The sequence below is a fragment of the Oncorhynchus tshawytscha genome, linkage group LG13, assembly GCF_018296145.1.
Source record: "Oncorhynchus tshawytscha isolate Ot180627B linkage group LG13, Otsh_v2.0, whole genome shotgun sequence".
Classification (NCBI taxonomy): domain Eukaryota; kingdom Metazoa; phylum Chordata; class Actinopteri; order Salmoniformes; family Salmonidae; genus Oncorhynchus; species Oncorhynchus tshawytscha.
The window spans coordinates 3,992,564-4,002,563 of record NC_056441.1 but is presented as its reverse complement, the minus strand read 5'-3'; positions in this window follow the sequence as shown (position 1 = coordinate 4,002,563).

Sequence of the window (10,000 nt, the reverse complement as noted above, 5' to 3'; positions counted from 1 at the left end):
GCTCAGTCAATACAAACCATTAAAACATTCATGATGGCCAGCCCATCTCTGCTGGCTCTTACACCACTCAGACAGGTAATTATATTCTTGTGCTTTGGGGCATTCAGGGAAAGGTCTGTGGAAGAGAGAGAGAGAGATAGGGAGAGGGGGTGAGGAAGAGGTAGAGAGGGGGAAAGAGACAGGAAGAAAGGGTGAGAGGGAGAGAGAGTTAAACTGAGTTAGAGAGTGTGTGTGTGAGAGAGAGAGTTAAACTGAGTCAGAGAGTGTGTGTGTGAGAGAGAGAGAATTACAAACAAATCCAATTTAGAAAAACTCCCATATCTACTGGGTGAAATTCCACAGTGTGCCATCACAGCAGCAAGATTTGTGACCTGTTGCCACAAGAAAAGGGCAACCAGTGAAGAACACACACCATTGTAAATACAACCCATATTTATGATTATTTACAGTGCCTTGCGAAAGTATTCGGCCCCCTTGAACTTTGCTACCTTTTGCCACATTTCAGGCTTCAAACATAAAGATCTAAAACTGAATTTTTTGAGAAGAATCAACAACAAGTGGGACAAAATCGTGAAGTGGAACAACATTTATTGGATATTTCAAACTTTTTAACAAATCAAAAACTGAAAAATTGGGCGTGCAAAATTATTCAGCCCCTTAAGTTAATACTTTGTAGCGCCACCTTTTGCTGCGATTACAGCTGGAAGTCGCTTGGGGTATGTCTCTATCAGTTTTGCACATCGAGAGACTGAAATTTTTTCCCATTCCTCCTTGCAAAACAGCTCGAGCTCAGTGAGGTTGGATGGAGAGCATTTGTGAACAGCAGTTTTCAGTTCTTTCCACAGATTCTCGATTGGATTCAGGTCTGGACTTTGACTTGGCCATTCTAACACCTGGATATGTTTATTTTTGAACCATTCCATTGTAGATTTTGCTTTATGTTTTGGATCATTGTCTTGTTGGAAGACAAATCTCCATCCCAGTCTCAGGTCTTTTGCAGACTCCATCAGGTTTTCTTCCAGAATGGTCCTGTATTTGGCTCCATCCATCTTCCCATCAATTTTAACCATCTTCCCTGTCCCTGCTGAAGAAAAGCAGGCCCAAACCATGATGCTGCCACTACCATGTTTGACAGTGGGGATGATGTGTTCAGGGTGATGAGCTGTGTTGCTTTTACGCCAAACATAACGTTTTGCATTGTTGCCAAAAAGTTCAATTTTGGTTTCATCTGACCAGAGCACATTCTTCCACATGTTTGGTGTGTCTCCCAGGTGGCTTGTGGCAAACTTTAAACAACACTTTTTATGGATATCTTTAAGAAATGGCTTTCTTCTTGCCACTCTTCCATAAAGGCCAGATTTGTGTAATATGCAACTGATTGTTGTCCTATGGACAGAGTCCCACCTCAGCTGTAGATCTCTGCAGTTCATCCAGAGTGATCATGGGCCTCTTGGCTGCATCTCTGATCAGTCTTCTCCTTGTATGAGCTGAAAGTTTAGAGGGACGGCCAGGTCTTGGTAGAATTGCAGTGGTCTGATACTCCTTCCATTTCAATATTATCGCTTGCACAGTGCTCCTTGGGATGTTTAAAGCTTGGGAAATCTTTTTGTATCCAAATCCGGCTTTAAACTTCTTCACAACAGTATCTCGGACCTGCCTGGTGTGTTCCTTGTTCTTCATGATGCTCTCTGCGCTTTTAACGGACCTCTGAGACTATCACAGTGCAGGTGCATTTATACGGAGACTTGATTACACACAGGTGGATTGTATTTATCATCATTAGTCATTTAGGTCAACATTGGATCATTCAGAGATCCTCACTGAACTTCTGGAGAGAGTTTGCTGCACTGAAAGTAAAGGGGCTGAATAAATTTGCACGCCAAATTTTTCTGTTTTTGATTTGTTAAAAAAATTGGAATATTCAATAAATGTCATTCCACTTCATGATTGTGTACCACTTGTTGTTGATTCTTCACAAAAATACAGTTTTATATCTTTATGTTTGAAGCCTGAAATGTGGCAAAAGGTCGCAAAGTTCAAGGGGGCCGAATACTTTCGCAAGGCACTGTATTTTATCTTGTGTCCTTTACCATTTGTACATTGTTAAAACACTGTATATATAGTATGACATTTGTAATGTCTTTATTGTTTTGAAACTTCTGTATGTGTAATGTTTACTGTTAATTTTTATTGTTTATTTCACTTTATATATTATCTACCTCACTTGCTTTGGCAATGTTAACACGTTTCCCATGCCAATAAAGCCCCTTGAATTGAATTGAATTAAACTGAGTCAGAGAGTGTGTGTGTGAGAGAGAGTTAAACTGAGTCAGAGAGTGTGTGTGTGAGAGAGAGAGATTAAATGCTCCTAAAGAAGTGATTCCAAAATCTTGGCCCTCTGTAATCTTGTAGCATTGCTAATTTCTGATGGGCCCAGTTACCTTTTAGAGGCCATTAGAGTTAATGTAGTATAATGTTGAGGCTTTGCTTGAATCTAAGATCCAAGCACCATTGTGGGAGAGAGGAGCGCTAGTGGAGAGGATCACATAAAACCCAGGAGAAGAAAGAGAAGGGAACAGAGAACAGAGGTGACACAGTGAGCAGGAAAACTAAGGAGATTCACAGAGAACAGAGAACAGAGGTGACACAGTGAGCAGGAAAACTAAAGGAGATTCACAGAGAACAGAAGTGACATAGTGAGCAGGAAAACTAAAGGAGATTCACAGAGAACAGAGGTGACACAGTGAGCAGGAAAACTAAAGGAGATTCACAGAGAACAGAGAACAGAGGTGACACAGTGAGCAGGAAAACTAAAGGAGATTCACAGAGAACAGAAGTGACATAGTGAGCAGGAAAACTAAAGGAGATTCACAGAGAACAGAGGTGACACAGTGAGCAGGAAAACTAAAGGAGATTCACAGAGAACAGAGGTGACATAGTTTATAATAACTAGCTCATTGATGTTTATAATAACTAGCTCATTGATGTTTATAATAACTAGCTCATTGATGTTTATAATAACTAGCTCATTGATGATTATAATAACTAGCTCATTGATGTTTATAATAACTAGCTCATTGATGTTTATAATAACTAGCTCATTGATGTTTATAATAACTAGCTCATTGATGTTTATAGTAACTAGCTCATTGATGATTATAATAACTAGCTCATTGATGTTTATGATAACTAGCTCATTGATGTTTATAATAACTAGCTCATTGATGTTTATAGTAACTAGCTCAGTGATGTTTATAATAACTAGCTCATTGATGTTTATAATAACTAGCTCATTGATGTTTATAATAACTAGCTCATTGATGTTTATAATAACTAGCTCATTGATGTTTATAATAACTAGCTCAGTGATGTTTATAATAACTAGCTCATTGATGTTTATAGTAACTAGCTCATTGATGATTATAATAACTAGCTCATTGATGTTTATAATAACTAGCTCATTGATGTTTATAATAACTAGCTCATTGATGTTTATAGTAACTAGCTCATTGATGTTTATAATAACTAGCTCAGTGATGTTTATAATAACTAGCTCATTGATGTTTATAGTAACTAGCTCATTGATGATTATAATAACTAGCTCATTGATGTTTATAATAACTAGCTCATTGATGTTTATAATAACTAGCTCATTGATGTTTATAGTAACTAGCTCAGTGATGTTTATAATAACTAGCTCATTGATGTTTATAATAACTAGCTCATTGATGTTTATAATAACTAGCTCATTGATGATTATAATAACTAGCTCATTGATGTTTATAATAACTAGCTCAGTGATGTTTATAATAACTAGCTCATTGATGTTTATAGTAACTAGCTCATTGATGATTATAATAACTAGCTCATTGATGTTTATAATAACTAGCTCATTGATGTTTATAATAACTAGCTCATTGATGTTTATAGTAACTAGCTCAGTGATGTTTATAATAACTAGCTCATTGATGTTTATAATAACTAGCTCATTGATGTTTATAATAACTAGCTCATTGATGATTATAATAACTAGCTCATTGATGTTTATAATAACTAGCTCATTGATGTTTATAATAACTAGCTCATTGATGTTTATAATAACTAGCTCATTGATGTTTATAATAACTAGCTCATTGATGATTATAATAACTAGCTCATTGATGATTATAATAACTAGCTCATTGATGTTTATAATAACTAGCTCATTGATGTTTATAATAACTAGCTCAGTGATGTTTATAATAACTAGCTCATTGATGTTTATAATAACTAGCTCATTGATGTTTATAATAACTAGCTCAGTGATGTTTATAGTAACTAGCTCAGTGATGTTTATAATAACTAGCTCATTGATGTTTATAATAACTAGCTCATTGATGATTATAATAACTAGCTCATTGATGTTTATAATAACTAGCTCATTGATGTTTATAATAACTAGCTCATTGATGTTTATAATAACTAGCTCATTGAGCTTTCTTAACAGTAACAATGATCATCTAGTGGTCCTCTAGTGGTCCTCTAGTGGTCATCTAGTGGTCCTCTAGTTGTCTGCTAGTGGTCCTCTAGTGGTCATCTAGTGGTCCTCTAGTTGTCCTCTAGTGGTCCTCTAGTTGTCCTCTAGTGGTCCTCTAGTGGTCCTCTAGTGGTCCTCTAGTGGTCCTCTAGTGGTCCTCTAGTTGTCTTCTAGTGGTCCTCTAGTGGTCATCTAGTGGTCCTCTAGTGGTACTCTAGTGGTCCTCTAGTGGTCCTCTAGTTGTCTTCTAGTGGTCCTCTAGTGGTCCTCTAGTGGTCCTCTAGTTGTCCTCTAGTTGTCCTCTAGTGGTCCTCTAGTGGTCCTCTAGTGGTCCTCTCGTGATCATCTAGTGGTCCTCTAGTGGTCCTCTAGTGGTCCTCTCGTGATCATCTAGTGGTCATCTAGTGGTCCTCTAGTTGTCCTCTAGTGGTCCTCTAGTGGTCCTCTAGTGGTCCTCTCGTGATCATCTAGTGGTCCTCTCGTGATCATCTAGTGGTCATCTAGTGGTCCTCTAGTTGTCCTCTAGTGGTCATCTAGTGGTCCTCTAGTGGTCCTCTCGTGATCCTCTATAAAAACCTCATCTAGTGGTCGAGGTTCTGTTTATATTGATATTAAATACATAGTGGTTCTGGTTCTGTTGATATTAAATACATAGTGGTTCTGGTTCTGTTGATATTAAATACATAGTGGTTCTAGTTCGGTTGATATTAAATACATAGTGGTTCTAGTTCTGTTGATATTAAATACATAGTGGTTCTGGTTCTGTTGATATTAAATACATAGTGGTTCTGGTTCTGTTGATATTAAATACATAGTGGTTCTAGTTCGGTTGATATTAAATACATAGTGGTTCTAGTTCTGTTGATATTAAATACATAGTGGTTCTAGTTCTGTTGATATTAAATACATTGTGGTTCTAGTTCTATACCCTTTCCATATAAATGGTTGTTTCTATAGCCTTTCCATATAATGTTTATAATCATCTGTCATTTTTTATTTTACCTTTATTTAACTTGGCAAGTCAGTTAAAAGAACAAATTCGTATTTACAACGGCAGCCTAGGAACAGTGGGTTAACTGCCTTGTTCAGGGGGCAGAACGACAGATTTTTACCTTGTCAGCTTGGGGATTCGAACTAGGAACCTTTTGGGTACCGGCCCAACACTCTAACCACTAGACTACCTGCTACCCCTCCACTCTAACCACTAGACTACCTGTCGCCACTCCACTCTAACCACTAGACTACCTGCTACCCCTCCACTCTAACCACTAGACTACCTGTCACCACTCCACTCTAACCACTAGACTACCTGCCGCCCCTCCACTCTAACCACTAGACTACCTGCCGCACCTCCTCTCTAACCACTAAACTACCTGCCGCCCCTCCACTCTAACCACTAGGCTACCCTGCCGCCACTCCCCTCTAACCACTAGGCTACCCTGCCACCCCTCCCCTCTAACCACTAGGCTACCCTGCCGCCACTCCCCTCTAACCACTAGGCTACCCTGCCGCCCCTCCCCCTCTAACCACTAGGCTACCCTGCCACCCCTCCACTCTAACCACTAGGCTACCCTGCCGCCCCTCCACTCTAACCACTAGGCTACCCTGCCGCCCCTCCCCTCTAACCACTAGGCTACCCTGCCGCCCCTCCCCTCTAACCACTAGGCTACCCTGCCGCCACTCCCCTCTAACCACTAGGCTACCCTGCCGCCCCTCCCCTCTAACCACTAGGCTACCCTGCCGCCCCTCCCCTCTAACCACTAGGCTACCCTGCCGCCCTTCCCCTCTAACCACTAGGCTACCCTGCCGCCACTCCCCTCTAACCACTAGGCTACCCTGCCGCCCCTCCCCTCTAACCACTAGGCTACCCTGCCGCCCCTCCCCTCTAACCACTAGGCTACCCTGCCGCCCCTCCCCTCTAACCACTAGGCTACCCTGCCGCCACTCCCCTCTAACCACTAGGCTACCCTGCCGCCCCTCCCCTCTAACCACTAGGCTACCCTGCCGCCCCTCCCCTCTAACCACTAGGCTACCCTGCCGCCCCTAACTGTATCAGCCATATGTGATGTATTAGCTCACAGAACACGAGGAGAACATCCTAATTCATCCAATAACTAAGACTTTTACCCTGAGAGCTACACTGTTACACTGATTGGAAAGGTGGGAGCAAAACAAATAATGGATATCGAGAAATTTTTTGGGACAAGAAGAGGAGAGAGAGATACATACAGAGACATAGAGAGAGGAGAGAGACGTAAAGGAGAGAGAGGAGAGAGACGTAAGGAGAGAGAGAGGAGAGAGACGTAAGGAGAGAGAGAGGAGAGAGATGTAAGGAGAGAGAGAGAGGAGAGAGACGTAAGGAGAGAGAGAGGAGAGAGACGTAAGAAGAGAGAGAGAGGAGAGAGACGTAAGGAGAGAAAGAGAGGAAAGAGACGTAAGAAGAGAGAGAGAGGAGAGGGACATAAGGAGAGACGTAAGGAGAGAGAGAGACGTAAGGAGAGAGAGAGAAGAGAGACGTAAGGAGAGAGAGGAGAGAGACGTAGGAGGAGAGAGAGAGAGAAGAGAGACGTAAGGAGAGAGAGAGAGGAGAGAGACGTAAGAAGAGAGAGAGAGGAGAGAGACGTAAGGAGAGAAAGAGAGGAAAGAGACGTAAGTAGAGAGAGAGGAGAGACATAAGGAGAGACATAAGGAGAGAGACGTATGGAGAGAGTCATAAGGAGAGAGACGTAAGGAGAGAGAAGTAAGGAGAGAGTTGTAAGTAGAGAGATGTAAGGAGAGAGAGAGAGGAGAGAGATGTAATGAGAGAGAGAGGAGAGGGATGTAAGGAGAGAGAGAGGAGAGGGATGTAAGGAGAGAGAGGAGAGAGATGTAAGGAGAGAGAGAGGAGAGAGAAGTATGGAGAGAGAGAGAGAGAGATGTATGGAGAGAGAGAGGAGAGAGATGTATGGAGAGAGAGAGGAGAGAGATGTATGGAGAGAGAGAGGAGAGAGATGTATGGAGAGAGAGAGGAGAGAGATGTAAGGAGGGAGAGATACATAGAGACAGAGAGAGGAGAAGTAAGGAGAGAGACGTAAGGAGAGAAACATAAAAATAGACAGAGAGGAGAGAGTTGTAAGGACAGAGAAATACATACAGAGACAGAGAGAGAGGAAAGAAGGAGAGAGAGAGAGAGAGGAGAGAGACATAAGGAGAGAAAGGAGAGAGACATAAGGAGAGAGACAGAGATTCGGAGGAGAGAAAAGAGACGTGAGACGTGAGTAAAGAGAGAGCGAGATGCTGAGATTGAGAGGAGCACGACAGTGGGATAATATATTCATTATACCATACAGTCAAACTGAGCAGTCAGTAATCAATGGGAGACATTACTGGAATTGAGGACAAGCCAGTTATTCATCGGTGATCAAGAAATAATTATTATGTGTGAGAAAATTCTTCCTAACATTACCCTTACGTAGAAATAGAAATTATAAACATTTCTGACAATAACTATTGCATACAGGCTATTTGTATTTTCTCCAGTCTACCAACAGTTCCCCATAAAGCTCCAGTTTCATGAAGGAGAATTACGGCTGTCTCTAAGTGTGTCAGATCCATACAGACTATTTGTATTTTCTCCAACAGTTCCCCTGATCCATAAACCTCCAGTTTCATGAAGGAGCATTAGGTAATATTACGGCTGTCTCTAAGTGTGTCCAACAGGGATGGTTATGCGGCTCGACACAGTATCTAGCTGCATTAGCTCTGCTTAGCAGCGGGGTGAATGCTATGCACACTTTAACGAGAGAGATGAACTGCGTCCCAATTGGCACCCTATCCTCTATATAGTGCACTACGTTTGACCAGAGCCCTATGGGTAGTGCATATATATATAAATAATTGTGTGCTGTTTTGGACGAAACACAGATCAGAGTGGAGTTATGAGAATGAGATGGAGAAAGAGATATGCATAGAGAGACGAGAGGAGATCCACAAAGAATTCAAAAACAATCCAATTTTGAAAAACTCTGGGTGAAATTCCACTGTGTGCCATCACAGCAGCAAGATTTGTGACCTGTTGCCACGAAAAAGGGCAACCAGTGAAGAACAAACACCATTGTAAATACAACCCATATTTATGCTTATTTATTTTATCTTGTGTCCTTTACCATTTGTACATTGTTAAAACACTGTATATATATATAATATGACATTTGTAATGTTTACTGTTAGTTTTTATTGTTTATTTCACTTTATATATTATCTACTTCACTTGCTTTGGCAATGTTAACACATGTTTCCCATGCCAATAAAGCCCCTTGAATTGAATTGAGAGACATGGAGACAGTGAGACATGGAGAGGGAGAGAGAGAGAGACATGGAGAGAGAGAGAGACATAGAGAGAGAGAGAGAGAGACATGGAGAGAGAGAGAGAGAGAGAGAGAGAGAGAGAGAGAGAGAGAGAGAGACATGGAGAGAGAGAGAGAGACATGGAGAGAGAGATGAGAGACATGGAGAGAGAGAGACATGGAGAGAGAGAGAGAGAGAGAGAGACATGGAGAGAGAGAGAGAGAGAGAGAGACATGGAGAGAGAGAGAGAGAGAGAGAGAGAGAGAGAACATGGAGAGAGGGAGAGAGACATGGAGAGAGAGAGAGACATGGAGAGAGAGAGATGGAGACATGAGAGAGAGAGAGACATGGAGAGAGAGAGAGACATGGAGAGAGAGAGACATGGAGACATGGAGAGAGAGAGAGAGAGAGAGAGAGAGAGAGACATGGAGAGAGAGAGAGACATGGAGAGAGAGAGAGAGACATGGAGAGAGAGAGAGAGAGAGAGAGAGACATGAGAGAGAGAGACATGGAGAGAGAGAGAGAGAGAGACATGGAGAGAGAGAGAGAGAGAGAGACATGGAGAGAGAGACATGGGAGAGAGAGAGAGAGAGAGAGAGAGAGACATGGAGAGAGAGAGAGAGACATGGAGAGAGAGAGAGACATGGAGGAGAGAGAGAGAGAGAGAGAGAGAGACATGGACATGGAGAGAGAGAGAGAGAGAGAGAGAGAGACATGGAGAGAGGGAGAGAGACATGGAGAGAGAGAGAGACATGGAGAGAGAGAGAGAGAGAGAGAGAGACAGAGAGACATGGAGAGAGAGAGAGACATGGAGAGAGAGAGAGAGAGAGAGACATGGAGAGAGAGAGAGAGAGAGAGAGAGACATGGGGAGAGAGAGAGAGACATGGAGAGAGAGAGAGAGAGAGAGAGACATGGAGAGAGAGAGAGAGAGAGAGAGACATGGAGAGAGAGAGACATGGAGAGAGAGAGAGAGAGACATGGAGAGAGAGAGAGAGAGACATGGAGAGAGAGAGAGAGAGAGAGACATGACATGGAGAGAGAGAGAGACATGGAGAGAGAGAGAGAGAGACATGGAGAGAGAGAGAGAGAGAGACATGGAGAGAGAGAGAGAGAGAGACATGGAGACATGGAGAGAGAGAGACATGGAGAGAGAGAGA